The following is an 18,355-nucleotide window of genomic DNA, read 5'->3' on the forward strand; positions in this document are numbered from 1 at the left end:
ACATTTTATTCTACGCTATATGAACTCTGAGGTTAAAATTACTTTATTAAATTATCTAAGAATCAAGTAAACCAAAGAAAAGTAAGGGAAATCTCATTAAAAACTTTATGAAAAATATTATATTTCATGTTCTGACTGCGGTGAGTAAGAAGATGGCTGTCTTTTGTGTTAGGCCATATAGCCCGATGGTGTTTACCGACTTGCTGTGGCAATTAATAGAGCGCGCTGATGATGGAGACAGCAAGTACCTCCGAAAAGTCGGTAAACTACCAGACACAAAAGACAGCCATCCTTGCGAATAATATTTGGAACCTGGCATCGAGCCATCGGAAGCCTTCCAGAACCAAAGGAAACGAACAGAGGAAGTTTGTATCGGCAAAATGTTTCAAAATATCTGTGCCCCAGTGTGACGACATTGTTGTGCTCAAAATATAGACTGAGAAGTTATTTTTTATGCATAGGATCACATTATAAAACAAGGCCCTTGGATATTTGTATATGAATTGAAATTCTGTGTCTCAGCCACGAAGTCTTTCAAGAATTTATGAGGTATCGTGTTTTCTTTATTATTATATACCCTCCCTCCTTTCATGCCTCTTTCAAAAACAATTCAATCATAATTTTTCTCAAAATGTTTCGTTACTCGTAGTGTATACTAGGAAGTAAAATGGACACATCTTTGTGTTTAATATCAGTGTATGACAAATTTAATTGGTTGTGTAAATAAATAACACTAGAAAGACTACAGATATTACTCCGCCTGTCAGTTAACACATAGCACCACTATCAACGATCAATTATTGACGAAATTTAGTTACGCGAGTTCATATTCACATTATTATTAATATTTAGTGTTCTGTCTGACGACAGGTCCATATGAACAGGATCCTTCCATCCTTTTCTCGGACTGGGACCTGTTCATATACGTTCTTGGCAGATGATCCAGAAGTGGTTTGCCATTGCCTTCTTCTGTGTGTGAATGGAGTAATTGTTGGGATGCCACGGAGAAACCGGGGAAGCCCCCGGAGGAAAACTCCGTGTTGCCTAGACCACGGCCTTGCCCAACACAAGTTATAAATTCGGGCACCGCCGGGAATCGAACCCGAGACACCAGGATTACAAGGCCAGCGTTCTAACCGCTAGACCACCGTGGCAGGTTCATATTCACATATAGAAATAAAATATAACTGTTCTACAAATCAGACAGATTGCCATTATATGTCATCTAAATAGACGTAAATTAGGCCTAAGTTAACAAAGGTTCATGTCCTTAAATCAGCTATTCAGAGGATTCTGTATACCGTGGCTCTAGTGGCGCCCCACTGCAAACGTTTGCACAGTCGTTATCTTAATATTGTTGACGATAGTAAATTAAGATGATTTATCACTTTTTTAAACTTCAGGAAGTAGCTGTTTACAACAATAAAAGGATTTACGCACCTAGAAATCTGGTCTTTAATAAGGTATCTTATATTTTGTAATAAGATTTTGCTTTCTGCTGATTAAGTTAATGTAGCGGCTAACTGAAGAATTTTATTCGATATCCGACCGGAATCCTGTCTCTTCTGACAGACGTTTGGTAAGATTCGCCACTATTTCCAGCCAATGTCAAGATACTGTCTTCAAACAGGTTATGACAACCTCCTTCCAAATCGTTGCCCATTCGCCATTCATAATTCTCTTCCCAATTCATACAACATAATATATGGAATGTAATATAAAAATTCACCAAAACATAAAAAATCTTTTGTTTTATCTTTCTGCTTCAAAGTTGTATTAATTAAACTGTATCTATTTTTTATTTGTTTATTTGGTTATTTTATGACGCTTTACTAACTGCATGTAATACCAGACGGTGAATATTAAGATTATTATTTACGGTAACGTTATAAAGACGTGGAGGAAACAGACAAGATCAGGTTTCGAACCGGTAACTTTCAGCACGCGACTCAGACAAAATATGCTACACTTAATCACATGATAATCAGCCGCACTGTCAAAACAGAAGTCATAGAATAATACATAACCTAAAATCCCAATATTTTTTCAATTATTTAACATAAACTAATAGCATAATGTTTAAAGAAAAACTTTAATAATAGGATTCGGAAAGAATTATATAAGCATGGCGTAAAGACAATAAAAAAAATTACTAGTCAGAAACAGAACTGAAGTCATCACAGCGTCCACTAGATTACGTCCATGTTATTACTTCCCTAATCAAAACAAATACGTATTTCTTTGAGCAGGCCCATACATCCATTTAATTACTGGGAATTTATAACAAATCATTGAATTTTAAAACGATGTATTAAACCCAGCACACTGAATACTGACAAACGTTGACAAAAATTTCCAAGTCCGTATTTACATTTAACGAATTGCGAGCATGAAACATATTCACAAGACAGAATAAAGAAACATTGTGTTAACGTATTTTCTTCCTACTCACCCGATGTTTATATCAATGTGAGTGAATAACTCTTTTGAGACAACGTCCCAAAAATCCAGTGGTGTCTTCTCTTCACGTGCGTTATTTGAAGATATTTCTCGCTTTGGTATAATATTCACGCAACACGTTCTAGCGAAAACTCTCGTAGCAATGTAGCAACGCGGAGTAATACATTTACACACGACCGCTAGCAGTCACGGCAAGCAGCCGACTAAAGACCTGCATAAACTAGCGTACCTTCATGCGATCTACATCTAGGGGCTTAATGCGCAGACTCCACTGCTAGCTTCCTCGCAAAAAGAAAAACAACTTTCAAGAAGACATTCCTGTAATGTGTGATATTTGATATCGAACTCATAAATACTGTGACAGTCGACCCGTGTGACCAAGACTGAGCTAGCAGCGCTAAACCAGCTGATATCTTCCGTAAAATTTTAGAATGGGGAGAATAATGGCTTATTTAACCACGTACTGTTTGATGAAAAAATAACAAGCTTAACACATTTAAGACGTTGGTACTATGTAAAGATGATACTACCATTTTGTCCCTTGGGGAAGGAGTTTGATTAGAAGCTGAGTATCCCTAAGTAGTCAGGGGGTGGTAATGTGAGAAAAAAGAAAAATTATTGTCCGTGCCAGGAATCAAAACGCTGTCACATAGTAGGCAGTCTGCATAGTAACTGAGCTGTCTACCTGTGTATGGAAAAGCGTTATAGTCTACACTGTACCTTAGCTTTTCTGGATAATTTTTCTGAGAAATTTTAGAACCTCTTTTATTCGCATTTGATAGGACCTTTTGAACGAGGCGAAGGGCCGTTGAAAAATTTTTAGACTTGTATATTATACAGAGTCAAATGACGGGGTAATAATACCGATTTTCCAAAAGCAGAGAATACTAAAACAGCATATATACTATTATAGCCACATCACCACTTCCGTTTTAGATAAAAACCTCTGTCACAAATATCGAAAAATATATAAACAATACAAAAATCTACCGTCACAATGATAATTACAGACTACAGTTATACCAATTACACTTATTCGTGTATTTTTATTTATTTCCCTGTGTCTCTACAGTTCTTGGAGAATTTTGGCGGCTTTCGTATGGGAAGTTTCGAAAATGTTTTCTTCGAAAGTTGGTTACGCTCTTAGAAGGGTGTTTAGCCCTTCAAAAGGCCTGTACTTACAGAGGACAGTATAAAACATAAATATGCAGACTAACATCCATGCCTTGAATGGGATTGAAACACCCGATTCCAGTGTCCAAATGCCCAAGATCCCAATCTTAGAACGCTCGGTAACTGTGATATTACGTAACCTTTAAAACCCAGCGGCAACAATATATACCACCTGCTTTAACAACCAATTAACTCTGCGTTTTAATCACAGAGAGTATTTGTTGGGTTTATATAGAGATAATTTCCATAATGAAGAGTGATTATTCCTCTAAGCAGAATAACCCAATTGATGTTTGTAATGAAAAAGTATTGTGTTATATTTGGTACACGAAATAATTTGTTATATATTATTTAAATAAGCTTGGACTTCATTTCCACCAAATATTCCGTTACCAAAATTAACATCAAATTTCAAAATTAGTATCGAGTGCAGTAAGACCCTTTGATAATAACATTTCATCAATCTACCTTTTCCATTTCTCAAATCTTTTAATTTTCTTCAAAATATCTTTGACAATAGGGCGAACTGACACTACCTGGGAACCTACACAACCAGAGAAATTTCCTTTCCCCACCATTAAATGGATTCTGTCGCTACTCGTTTCCCACTTTCCCTTTCTCAAGCAATTCTTATTAAAAATATTAAACATATATCATTCAATGGACTATATCGAACATAATTGTGGTGTAATGAATTAACCACTATAACAAGTCTTTAGCCAGGCGCCACTGCAGACAGATTAAAGCGACTATGTACCTAAATACACAGAGATTTTAAGTTTTCGGGTGTTATAGTCACTTAATAAATTTCATAGAGCGTAAAATGTTTCCGCACTCTGTTCTGTCAGTGCCTGATTGCTTAAAATAAATGTTCCACCAGCCTTTCCCGCGTCATCGACTTCCTGAGGCCTTGTGAGCTTTTGCGGGGCCTCTTTTCCGTATAATCAATCATACAAGACTCCAACTGCGGACAAGCGATGTTAACTGGCAGTTATTCTACCGGGTGCATTAAAAATAGTTCTTCTGCCAGTGTAATGATGCATGTTTCCTTCCACTGTTTCAAAAGTCTGATAAGAAATCTAAAGTCTCTCGGCTGTCTTAAAGGTAACATCATTTTCACGAGGTAAACCCCCATTTTTACTAAAGACTTTGAAGATTAAGTCACGGCAATTGGTATAGAAGAAACGCCTTTAAAGTTTAAACTAAATCAGTTTCAGCTTTTGAAAATGAAGCTCGTTCAAATAATATTCAATAATTCAATCCGTACTGCAAAGTAAACACAACTACTTACCATTACAAAGATCAGCTGGTTAGTGTTAAATCCTTATTTAAAATCTAATAGTCACACTGGCAGCCGAGAAATTACCTGCTTTTAATAAAATAATATATTCATTATAGATTTCGCAGAATTCCGCCATTTTAACCAATTGTTTCCAATAACACACACAAGTCTTTTCTCCATCAAATATGTTTACCATTCCACACACACACACACACATTATATATATATATATATATATATATATATATATATATATAAACTTCTTGCGTGAAGTTTCTGGACTAAATGTTTCACAATTTTGTTTACAGTGTGTCCCAGAAGTATGTATAAACACTTTCAATAAATTTGAATTGCCGGAAACTCAATTTATCCTCCGCCATTTCGTATATCTGAATCATGTTTTATTTTCATAAGCTATTCAATTTATGTTAAAATAACAGATTTTCCTGTAGATGTGGCGATCTATATTCATACAAACATGTGTAATAAACGAATAAGTTTATGTATTTATACAAAGATCTTTGCCATTATTTGTGATTATTTAAAGACCTCACATAAATTCATCAGAAAAAGTTTCAAATCTATCACACAAAGTAATTAATATCACTTTAAATAATACTGATATAACTTAAAATCGGTTCAAGACCAGCTAATATCAAATCCGCCACTGAGCACAAATTCGTGTTAGTTTTATCAACAAAAATCCTAACAAGTTACTTCCTTCATTATGAGGTTTAGTAACTGCATTTTACCCATAGAGTGCATTTATGATTCTCAGAGTAAACAGCGATTATTTCCTTAAGCAGCATTAACCAATTGATCTTTGTATTGGTAATGGGTCGTGTTTTCTTTGAAGTAAGAACTTAATTTTTAAATATAATTTAGACAAATGTTGTATTTAAAGAGTTAAATCCCCTGGACATAAGGATTTAAAAGACGAAATAATATCCACGTTAATTGAAGGTCGATGGAACAGTAATCGTCAAAGTAAAACTGAATTAAATCTTGTCCAATGACAATTGTTCTCTTCATATGAAAAATCCTACACGGCCTGCCCGGGATTAGACTAGGATGACGCGGAAAGAAATATGTTTCTAACCCCCTTGAAAACGGCTTCAAATAAGACCTATTGCAGTCTAAAATGAATGCAGAAGCAGAACTGGTATCTGGCTTTCCACTTATCTTGACGGCATGATCTTGGTATTTTGAATCCAGATCTTTCAATTGAGTGGTTTTACCTTTTTCATCCGATTCTCTTCAGTGAGTAAAAAAAATTCTGTATATTGGAATAAGTCACAGACACAACGTAGAAATTGGTTTCTTGGTGATCCGCCCTCACCCCAATTCGTTGTGTGTCACAGAGCTCCTTGTCTTTTTGCAGTGTCGCTGCCGGCAGTCAAGAATCTTGAACAAACACAAATACATACCAGAACTACTCCCCTCTGCTACCTTCAATTTTAGACGAAAGAAATAAAAACTTCGTATCTGTTACAGTCACAGCCAAAATTATACTTATCAAAATTATTTAAAATATATACCCACATTATATGTGCGTGAAAATTTCAAATAAAAATAAATCACATTCAAAATAAATTTAATATAAAATAATAAACCCGCTAATGCATTGATGGATATCATCTGGGTTTGTTGTTGTGTAGTCTATTAGATGTTTACCGACGTTTCAGAAGTGCTCATTGCCTCCATCATCAAAGCATCCAGAAGACAGACATCATTGTGAGATCTGAAGTTTACAAAGCTGTAATGAAAACGTTGATGTTCTGAGTTTTGGCGCCGTATTGATTATTCGGTAGATGCCAGTGTTTGGGAGAAACGTACTATCCTCATCTTCAGTGCTGAAGACCAGTTAACACGCGCGCTAAGCCCCAGAAGAACATCATCGTGAAAGCCAACTTTATATTTGCCGCCATGAGAACCTGAAACCTCACACACACTACTCCGTACTTCGTTGAGTCAGTTCAGCCAATTTCAGATTTTCACAACCTATTGCCATGATATATTTAAAATTATCCTTTTGTCTGCAGACATTTATGGCCTAACAGTTGAATCTGTCATTTACAATATTACAAAGTCCACTTCTCGACAAAACTGAGCTATTATTACCACGGGAATCATCAGTACGTCTTTTCTCATAAGAGTAACATCAGTCCAAGTCTTCATTGCACGTCGGCAGCCTTATATATAGTTTGTTTCCAGATATAACTACATGAGTCCTGGACTCATGTTATTTTACCGGTTCTGTTTTGGGATTTTACCGAACGAAATCACTTAATCCCACAGCGAATTAAGTTAAATAGAAATCTTCTTTTCAGGTTTTCGGTTGTACTCCAAGAACTCACGATAATACTTCAAATCAGGACAATTCTATTAAAAACATAAAACTATAAATTAAACTCACATTAATACATCAATCTTGAAACCCAGTCTAGTGAACATGAGACGATCCTAAACAAAATCATTCCTCACAGTGGCATGTGAGCCGGACTGCCTCACTTTATCGTCTGTGCCTAAGATTCACTGTTGGTAATTTTATTCGTCTTTTCACATAAATGCAGTGACTTTTGAATGTCAGTGTACAGTCTACCTCTTCAATGAAAAAGAAGACAGTAAAGTTGACGGCGGACGAATAGAGAACCGACTTGATATATTGAAATCAAACCTTAGTCTTATAATCTTCTCAAGACTCCATAGTACTCCATCTCTGATGCCACACTGCCTAATCCTATACCAGCTATTAATTTGACTGTTTCAAATTATAATACAAGTTAGAATGGTCCTAAAAAAATTAAAACTCATAAAGCGGCTATGAATTTTCCGCCGCTGACAGCGTATAAGTAATGAAAGCAAAGATGCTACAGTTCCAAAAATTACACGGTACATTTCACTTTTTTAATTTTTAAGTGGGCTTCAAAAACTTATATTCATCACGTCTGTCAACAAGCAACAATACTCAAATTTTTTGAACAATTCGTATAAAATCCGGTATCATAGACTAAATTGTGTCGGGATGTTTTGATTAAATGCGGAGGACTTCCGGTTCATACACAGAGGTACCGCCGTAGTCGAGCGGCAACTTCTTCATCACGTCTGTAATGCGGGGAAGTAACACGTACAGGCGTTTCTCTTAAGTCGAATTCAAGGTTTACCACAGTTACACACAAGGAAATGAATAAATGTGCATTTATCGTTTAACTGATATTTTTAAGAACCTATCGATTCTATATTAGATAGGTCGACAACAGTTGTTTCTTCTGAAATGCTGTTATTTACCTACAAGTCTATATGACGTTACAACTCATAAGACAAACATCGATATTCTCAAAGTCGTGAGCATCCCAAATCTCTCCCTTGCCAATAATTACTCTACCCATGTTTTGTTTTCACCACAGCCTGTGCTGAGAGCTACAGGCCAACATTCGGCAAAGGATATCGATCATTTGGGACTTAAGTTCTCTCGCATGACATAACCTAACCTTGAAATCCTTCATCACTGAACTTTTATGCTAACCACTAAATCAAAAGGCCACACAATAATCAGAATCAGAGTTTTTCGGCGTAAAAATCGTTGGACCCCAGAGGATTTGAGGAAATTTGGGAGCTACAATGAGTAGCGTAATCCGGTCATGAAAACTAGCAATAGCTGGGGGTTCGTCGCGCTGACCACACGTCACCCTACATCTGGTTGGATGATCGTTCACCTCTGCTTAGGCATGTGAACGTGAGGCCAGCAGCCAAGCTAGTCGGCTTTGGCTCTCTGGAGCTGTTACGCCACGGATTTATTTGTTATTTTATTTATTTAAATATATATACATTCAATAAATGGAATAATTACATTTAATAAACTAAACCATTACGTTGGCACTTAGGGCATTAGTAAATATTGTGTAGGTGTTCAAAATGACAACTGTCAGCTTCGTGGCACAGTTAACAGCGGTGTAAAACTGACTGAAAATTTTAATATTTTTTTATTATGATGTGAATATATTTCTGAGACATCGTTCTTTATTAAGGTACATTAGTAGTAAATTTATGAAATTAATAAGTCACAGTTTAAGTAATTTTATAGGTTTGGGAGCCTCAAAATATTTTATTCATATCAAGGGAGCCTCAGATTAAAGGAATTTTGGAACCACTGGACTAGACAATGGAAAAACACAAACGTAGAAACTTTATAAATTTAAAAGACGTAGTCACACGTTTTCCAGTTTGAAACACAAAGACACCAACTGATGACGATACATTTCCAAACATGTATTGACTTATTTTAGTCTCATTTAATTTTCTGTTTATTAAACGACGCTGACACTAGTTCAGAATGTTATCATCCAATGATAAACTGAGTAATTGATTAATTTTAACGTACGTGGAAAGAATTTTTCATAACTTACTGTAAGGTAATTTTCCGAAATTGCCTGGAATGACCTAGGAATTTCACAAGGTACCAAGTCTTCGAGTCTAGACTTTAAGCCGGGACCATCCAAATACGAAATAGGAATTAAGTAACAGGCATAAAAATATAAAATTAATATTAATATGTCATTCGCAATTCGTATCCCGTTTAACTCTGACAGCTTCAATAAAGGTTTCAATTTAAGAGAATTTCCATGACTACAGGAGATTATTTCTCCATCAGATACGCCCTGGTTAACTCTCCATGCTCTAACGGACACTAAAAATCGATAGTGTTCAACATAAGTGCCTCCAGAGTAATAATCCTGTCAATATTACAGAATATTAAGAATTTTTTGGGACCAGGACACAAGAACACTTCTTAAGTATAACTTGAAGTTTTCACAGAGGTGAGTCTGATAATTGCCCTGATGATGGAGGCAGCATGGACCTCTGAAACGTCGGTTAACTTCTAGCAGACTACACGGCGATAAAACTCACAAGACAGACATCTTAAGAAAATTTTATGTCCGAGGCTTTGTGTGTTGAATTCGGATTTTATTAATACCCTTTTACCACTCGTTTCCATCCTCCGAACTTCCAATACCTGAATATTATGGTACTGGCATTGCGAATTTATGCAGTTGGCAGTTTCAAATTGGCTATCTCTGACGTGAGTCGAGTTTCAAACGCAGATGCATGTAAGTGCCACACCCATTCTGCTACGGCTGCATGAGGTAATATCATAGTTAGTTGTTACCAATCCTGCAAGCCGCCAATCCAATGGACACAGGGATAAGCTCAGTAATAACGTGAATCCGACCACACATATGCCCCTAAAGCAAAGTTTATAACACGTGAAACTTAGTTTCTAAGCCCCAGACGCGATTAGTCACAGAAACTAATATACATATGATATAGAGGATTAAAATTATGCTTAATTTCCACACGAAAACGACTTTCATATTAACATACTTGTACGTACTACTACCATAATAAAATTCTAAACTCTTTTATCATAGTAAAAACAGTTTAAAACAAACATTATATATGCACCAACTATAGGGCTCATTTAGCTACATTAAAAGAATTTTGTATTTTGTTATGATCGTTAGAAAGAAACTTTTTCTGAAAGATATGATTTTTGACATATCTGCATAATGCAAATAATATGACCAACCAAAATATGTCTTCTAAAACAACGTAAATTCAAACACAACAGCAAAAATTAAGATATATAAACTTTGGAAATATTATTCAAATTTATTTTACGTTCTTGAACCTAAAAGCAATTAAGAGTTACATCCTTTTCCATTAATACTGTAAATCGTTTCAGGATTGTCCATGTCTAATTACATTTATAATTCTCTGAGTTAATCAAAATAATCTTTGACACTGAATCAATTCAATTTTATAAACGTGCCAAAATTATGTTTTTATGATTTCCTTGGTGCATTTATCAGATTTCAAGATAAGAAACCTTGGAACCAGTAAAATTTTCCATATAACCTTCACTTTGTATGTTTCTTTTCATCTCTGCCAAAAATTTGTCAGTGGGACCACGGTTCCGGAGAATCTGACGTAAATACGTCTATAAGGAAAGGAAGTTTATACATTGGCATTATTCTAATTATTTCCTTTATACATGCTTTACAATTGAGATAAGTTTGATTAAGACATTGCTTATTCAACTTGAATTAGTTACGCTTAAGATGGTTCTGTAGTAGATGAATGTAATGTAAAGTAATGTATTTTAATGTAATGAAATGTAATGTAATGTAATGTGACGTTTCCTAGGTAACAACAACGCTGAGTAAACAGATGACGTTTCCTAGGTAACTATTGTTACACTTTTCGTTCCCCTTTTTCGTTACACTTTTTTGCCGAATGACCCTTCCTTATAGACGTATTTACGTCAAAAAATATATATAAGAATGGAATAAAATCTGTTATACGATATAAAAGTACAGAAATGTTCTAAGCAAATTAATATATTTACTATATATAAAGTTCAATGATTACTTTTGTTCTGGAAGGTAGATGTACTTTACTCTGTTCTCATAACACTTAAATGACGTCTGACAACACACAGCGCCGCGCAGTAGGCGACTGTCTTACTAAACACAACATGGTCGATGTTTGTGACTTGATGGTGCTGTTCTCTATTGACAGTTTGTGATAGTATGAGTATGGTAGCGAAATGGTCATGTTCTTCAAGCACCTTATTACAATTCATGTAGCCTCTTGATTACAAACTGTCTTCATAAACAATTCAGTAAAACTATTATGCAGAACTCAACAGAATCAGTATCATTTGGACCTAGATTCTTAGAAAGAAATTTCTGAACTATATCACTGCATTTCATTTATAAGATTTATAAGATTCGGCAATCTTAGATGTCACGAGGTTACGTAGTTATATGATAAAGGCGGATGTTAGGTTCTTTCTCTTGGTCAATATGCACTTTGCCAGACCATACTTCTTCCAGTATTGTGAATAAAATAAGAATAGACTTTGGAATAAAGAGCCGGGATAGCTCAGTCAGTATAGTGACTAACTACGGGCTGGACGACCGGGGTTCGATCCCCGATGGGGGCAGGATTTTTCCTCTAGCCTCTGCATCCAGACCGGCTCTGGGGCCCACCCAGCCTCCTCTACAATGGGTACCGGGGTCCTTTCCCGGGGGTAAAGCCGGCCGGGGCGTGATGCTGACCACTCACCCCCATCTAGTGCCGAGGTCAAGGAAGAGAGGAGCTATACCTCCTCTCACCCCAAACGCCTACATGGCGTATAGTGGGACAAACTTTACTTTTTAGACTTTGGAATAAGATATACGATCAAAAACAGTGTCTTAAAGCAAAAAACACAAAAGATAAAACACACGGAATTATCAGATAATGTAAGACTATTATCCATTAATTTGGAGCGAAGTTGGAGTTATTGTGTTGAGGTCAGAGGTCAGAGATCTTAGGTTCTCATGGCGGCGTGTATGAAGACAACCCAGAGAATGGAGACAGTGTGCACCTCTTGAACGTCAGTCAACGTCTATGAGATTAGACGGCACAACAACCCAGAAATCTGTAATTTTTCCCCTACATTCCCCTCCCACGCCAGCCAAAGGCCAGGGAGAATAACACAAATTAATGTTATTCTGCGTCGTGTACAGGTCTTGTTGTGTTACGACTCGAAGCCCTCGGGAATGTGTGAAAGGAGAACTAGTGATGGTCAGTTACGTACTTTGTACGGAATATAAGATACACTTACACGCAAAATAAATATTTTTTTTCAAAACGTGGTAATCCTGTTAATTTCGTTTTTTGTTATGCATGTGGAGTCCATCTTTTCCTTACAGCCACTTCTTCTTCACATGTCGACCGCTGTGCGGCGCTACACATCAGTTAATGTGTCGACGTGTTCCCTCGCGGTTTCCAACATAGTGGGCCTCCAGAGTTCAACTCTGCTTTTACGTAACTGCAGAATATTGTCAGCGCACGCACGCGCGCACACACACACACACGACCTGAAATGTGGTCTTGCAAACTATATATCAGGAGTTGTCAATAACTTAACATGGCCGCCACTGGGAGTTTGCCAAGTTCGAAAAGCGTTCAAACCATTAAAGATTGCTTTCAAATATAATTTTAAGCAATGCTTATGACACAACCATTAAATTTTTAGAACTCCAAACTATGCTGACATTATGTAAGACAGAATTAATGTTTCATGTACTCTCAGCTTTAAAAAGTATCGGGTTTAACACAATAGCTGTTTCTTTCTAGAATATAATGTGAGTTCCAATTCATCGAAAAATTTCAGTTGCATGAATTTTTCTTGTCCATAGTCTCGGGATTGGAAATGTTGAAGACTCCAGTACACATTTGTACTGTAGGTTGGTAACATTGGAACTACGTCATTTTAGCTTCATGCATCATGGAGGCCTGCAACGTGCAGTAGAAAATTTTCTTTGCGAAACAGCACTACAAACATGGAAACTTAAAAATTCCGTGAAGATTTTGGTGATATAAAAACCAACAAAACATGCATTTGGTTTTAGTTAAGCAGTTTTAAGTGAAAGATAACTTACTCGGTAGTCGGAGAGGTTATGGTGGGCGCTCATCTACAAACACGTATGATATGGTGTCTGAAGCCTGATAAACATTTCAGTGGAGTCCTAAGAAACGCTTGTAACATACTTCATAGCAATAAATTTAAGTTATAGCACCATCAGAAAAATTTACCGCTTACTTATAGTCACTTTAACTAACTGCTGTAAAACACATTTAAAGTTTTTCTACTATATTTTAGGCTCTCTTTGGGCACAAAACGCACATCTTAAACACACTATAGTTTACTATTGAACAAACAGGATGCTTGTTACTGGGTTTAAAAATACCAGAGGTTACTTCTAACATTTCGTTACTTCCTGAAAATGAGCTAATCAGCCGGAAACATGTATTAAATTCACCCAAAAAAAGTAACTTATACTCTGCCTCAGGCTTCAAGACATATATCCGTCTCGCATATAGCATGATACACGCGCTATTGTGAACCAACCTTAACACGAAAGAAGACACACAAAACCATCAATCATGTAGTAATTCTGTCACAGACTCTTGGCTAAACCATGGTCGCAAAGCCAGACTGCCCTTGGTCATTAATCCCATGATAGTTGTCTACTCTCAGAGACCGGTGCCATGTAGCTAAGAAGGAAACAACATTCTGTTGGCACAGTAATTATTTTGCGTTTAAGTTATCTCTACATCGCAACCTATAATCCATTATCTTAAGTTTCTCTGCGGTAGACTAATGAGAAGGAGTACACACGCCATTATCACGTAAACAGATTCGATATTACATTTTCCTTTGTCCGTAGTGGACAGTCAAAATCTGTGAGTGAAACCGAAGACATTGCGTTTCTTATACTAACCATTCTGCGCTCACTATAACCAGAAGAATGGCCAAGGTCACAGCAAATATTCCGCTGTCTTTGGGTTAATACTTATTACCTCAGCTAAAAACATTCGCAACAAATCTGCAGTAAACTAATTACTGTTTCGCAAATTTACGATCCTATATGACATGAGTTTTAAGCTTGTCTTATTACTAGATTTATTTCTTCACTACAAAGAAATAATTTAAAATCGCAATTACTTAATAGGTCACCCCATCAGACTCATGCAGTGTGTATTACTAACCTACAAATCTGAATGATTTATTATTTTGTGTTTTGAATTGTAAATTTGGCTTAAGGTAATTCCTGACAAGTTACAGATGTTGAAAACTTCTTCTCGTGAACATTTTTCACAGCGTCCAAATACCTAAGTCGTATAATTATTAATTTATAAATCTAGCAGACTGCTCTTTTAACGGCGCAATAATTTAAAGAAAACAAATCTTTGTGAGTTATACCGAAAACTCGTTGCTTTATCTTAATCTATACAAAAAAATAATTTATTTAACAAAAAAATAATACATTACTCCCAAGCATTTAGATACATAAGCACATTCAATTAGAACAAAAGCCCGTAGCAATTAAACTGTCAAAACAAAGTTTCTACGTATGCTTCGTTTTATCTCTTTCAAATATGCCTTTATAAAAACCGAGAGCGTTCAAGAGAAATAAAAAATACATTCATATGGAAAAACGTATTTATTTCCGTCAAGATTTGCAATTCAAATTTCTAGTGTTAAAATTCTTATCCACAAAGAAAATTGTTTTAAAGCCATTACCCCCCACTGCAAAGAAAGAAAACAACTTTCCCTAGGAGGGGAGAAGAGAAGCTAATTACAGTTTTGCCAATCCCTGATATGAAAACTTACACCACAGACAGCTTTCTAACGAGTATCTTGTATGTATGTATGTGTATATATAAATATATAAATGTGCGTTTTTGCCACCTTGGAATCAGCCTATATATCAGGTGGTAGGAGACAAAATGGCAGGTACTGGTACTGTCTGTTAATAGAAAAAGTGATCGCACGATGTATCTACATCATTAACAATAGAACAAACTTCTACAAGACTATAATACGCAAAAATCCAGAAGAAAGCCATCATTCCTTGTCGCCGTGAGAACCTAAAATCTCATCTAACACAAAACACTTTACTAGCGAACACACGCACAATCACTAGATTGGACCCTGCGCACCATGAGACATCAATGGCTAAAAGTACATAGAAACAATAAATGTGTGAAAGTGGATATGGTGAAACTAAATAGAGAAAATAAATTCTTCAATTATGATCTCCGCGTATGGCACTGGTCCGCAAGTTTATTGATCTCAAATGTAATTTAATTATTTCAAAATTCTCCACACAACAAACACCAATTTGTATATATGTGTAAATTATTGCTATTTTATTTCGTTAAATGCAGCAAGGATAATTGGCGGCTGTGCCGCAAGGGCTAGGTATGAAACGCAACCGCGCATATGCCGTGCTTCTAACACAGCCGCTAAATAACCTCATTTTAAAAAAAAACATATTCAAGATTGTCAAATAAATTTTGGTTATCGTAATAAAATACCATTTATGTTATTTATCAATGTGTTATGGTGAGACATTTACTTGTGTGGTGTATGGGGTTTTCATTAATTAACAGGATCAAAATTAAATTAATTTTACTTTAAACTCTAATGTCAAATTTCATATAAATCCGCTTATCAGTTCAAACTTACAGACGACCGCATAAACTGTCTAATCACGCGTTTCGTTTATACATTTTATCCAAAGAACGCTTAAAAATTTAGCTACATTTGTTCCCAGAAATGAACACTACATATAACAGTATAGGATCATAAACAGTGTTAAGATAACAGACCTTTAACCACGTGTGCAATGGCGAAACAGAAGAGACGAGTGAAAAATTATAATAAAATCGGGAAGAAATAGAGAGGACTTGTGTTACATCCACAAAAGCTGAAGGTGTCCCATGTCCTCACCAGAATATTAACATCCTTAAGCTTAAAACCCAGCTGCATATTTCCATGGAGACACGTGGGATAAGGTCGAAATTCTTAACTAGTTTAAAAACAGCGCGTTACGTGATGTCTCCTCTGGTTTGCCTTAGGAACATTTCGAGAACACTGTGCCAGGTTGACAGAACTGTGTTGCCTTACTATCATGTGGTTAAATATTCGTAAGGGAGCAGTTAGAGTGCGTATTGTTTAAGATTTAATCTTAAATAAGTAGGATAAAAGAGTTTGGGCTGGATTCATCTAGCATAAGATATAATAAGGGCTGGCCTTGTAATCCTGGGGTCTCGTGTTCGATTCCCGGCGCTGTCCGAATTTATAACTTGTGTTGGGCAAGGCCGTGGTCTAGGCAACACGGAGTTTTCCTCCGGGCGTCCCAACAATTACTCCATTCACACACAGAAGAAGGCAATGGCAAACCACTTCTGGATCATCTGCCAAGAACGTATATGAACAGGTCCCAGTCCGAGAAAAGGATGGAAGGATCCTGTTCATATGGACCTGTCGTCAGACAGAACACTAGTAATAATAAAAACCCTTAATAAAACACCAGTTACATTAAAAACTGGGAACTTAACCAGATGGGACTTCTCAAAAACGTCTCTACTTGATGGACTTCAATATGTACCAAACCTTTTTAAGAAAATACTTCCTTCATCTTTAAAGCTGAAGATGGAGACAGTTTGTTCCTCCAAAACGTCTTCTTCTACGTACAAGTATCCATCTTCTGTCTTCCAGGGTAAAAATATTCAACGACTCTTCAATAATTGTTATTAGGCCAATAGAATGTCAAGAACTACAGCCTGGTTTTGAAAAATTGATGACCGAAAACTTCTATAACATCTGTTCTTAAATATCTGCAGCCATTTTCCCGAGATATTGAAATAGAGAACGAATGTGTGATAAATCATGCAGATGAAGTGTAAAGAATGAGAAAATGAGATGAAGGGTGTGTAGTGAAGACAAGAGAAGGCAGACAAAGCGTGTATAAACCGATAAAAATCTTATTTCCTACGATGAATATGATAATAGCTTTAGCGTACAGCTGCGGTTTCCTTTTTCGATAAGCAGCTACACTTTTATGTCGTTCTCAGATTCGTACCTCTTTGTCCCATCTTCAATCAAACTGAAAGAGAGTATCCTGATTATCCGACGGTCAGATAATCGAATAGTCAGATAATACGGAAGACTGGTAAAGACGACGAAAGTACATATCAACTCAATTTACGATATTATTAAATTATGAAGAAAATATAATATGGAATCAAATTTAAAAATATCACAAACAAAACAGCATTTAACACAATGCAAATTTTCAAATGAAATTTTATTTTTTTAAGAAACTTATAATGGGCATTTCTCTCCGATAGGTTCAGAGTTGACTGTTGATAAAATGGAGAGTTCCGACTTGGAACGTCAGGTAAGATAGGGTGTGAGCTAACCCAAGGTCGGATAATCGGTATAATCTGTATTTAGCAGGAGCACTGTGAGACTCATAACCGGTTTACCGAATAACCTGAGATATTTCGTGATATCCAAGGAAAATAAATCTAAGAAAAGCAGTTAGGACCACTTATTGTTTCGCGTTTAATGTTATTTTATTATGTACTATCCTTCTCTCATTTCACTCGATAATTAATAAACTCTGTAGAAGATATTTTCGTCAAACAATCTACTAGTGAGACCCATTTACTTAAACTATTTATATTACAAAATTTTATAGAATAGTATTTGCCAATAAAACTAAAATGTTATCACTACGAGGTTTCAAATTGTACTAAGTAGTTGCTTAAAAATTGTATAATTATTCTTAAAGTATAATATTAAACTATCTATTAATCGTTGTGGTAAAGTTAAATTATATTGGAAGAGCTTTATCAATTTAAAATTACATTCAGGATCAAATTAAAGGCAGATTAAATTCTATTATCAGTTTTCATCTTTCACTTAATTTCACTGTCTGAGTGACTATTAGCTTTTCAAGGACACTGATTCTTAGATTTATTTAGGCATACTTTCTTAAGATGTTTTACTACTAACTTCAACGTTTTACTGCA

At 35.9% G+C, this 18,355-nt stretch overlaps 1 protein-coding gene across 2 annotated transcripts in view; it reads right to left on the minus strand.

The window, feature by feature from the left end:
* Window positions 1–18,355, minus strand: part of LOC110832951 (uncharacterized) — a 199,139-nt gene that overhangs the window by 130,838 nt on the left and 49,946 nt on the right. Inside the window, exon 1 of one of the 2 annotated variants that reach the window (XM_022070473.2) lies at window positions 2,453–2,663. The exons of the other annotated variant lie outside the window; for it this stretch is intronic. The gene's annotated coding sequence lies outside the window, so the exon portion shown is untranslated. Of the gene's footprint in view, window positions 1–2,452; window positions 2,664–18,355 lie in introns of those variants that run through there. 2 annotated transcript variants of the gene reach the window in all.

Source organism: Zootermopsis nevadensis, unplaced genomic scaffold (assembly GCF_977971745.1).
Source record: "Zootermopsis nevadensis isolate Lab colony 2312 unplaced genomic scaffold, Znev_1.0 Znev_ptg000012l, whole genome shotgun sequence".
Classification (NCBI taxonomy): Eukaryota; Metazoa; Arthropoda; class Insecta; order Blattodea; family Termopsidae; genus Zootermopsis; species Zootermopsis nevadensis.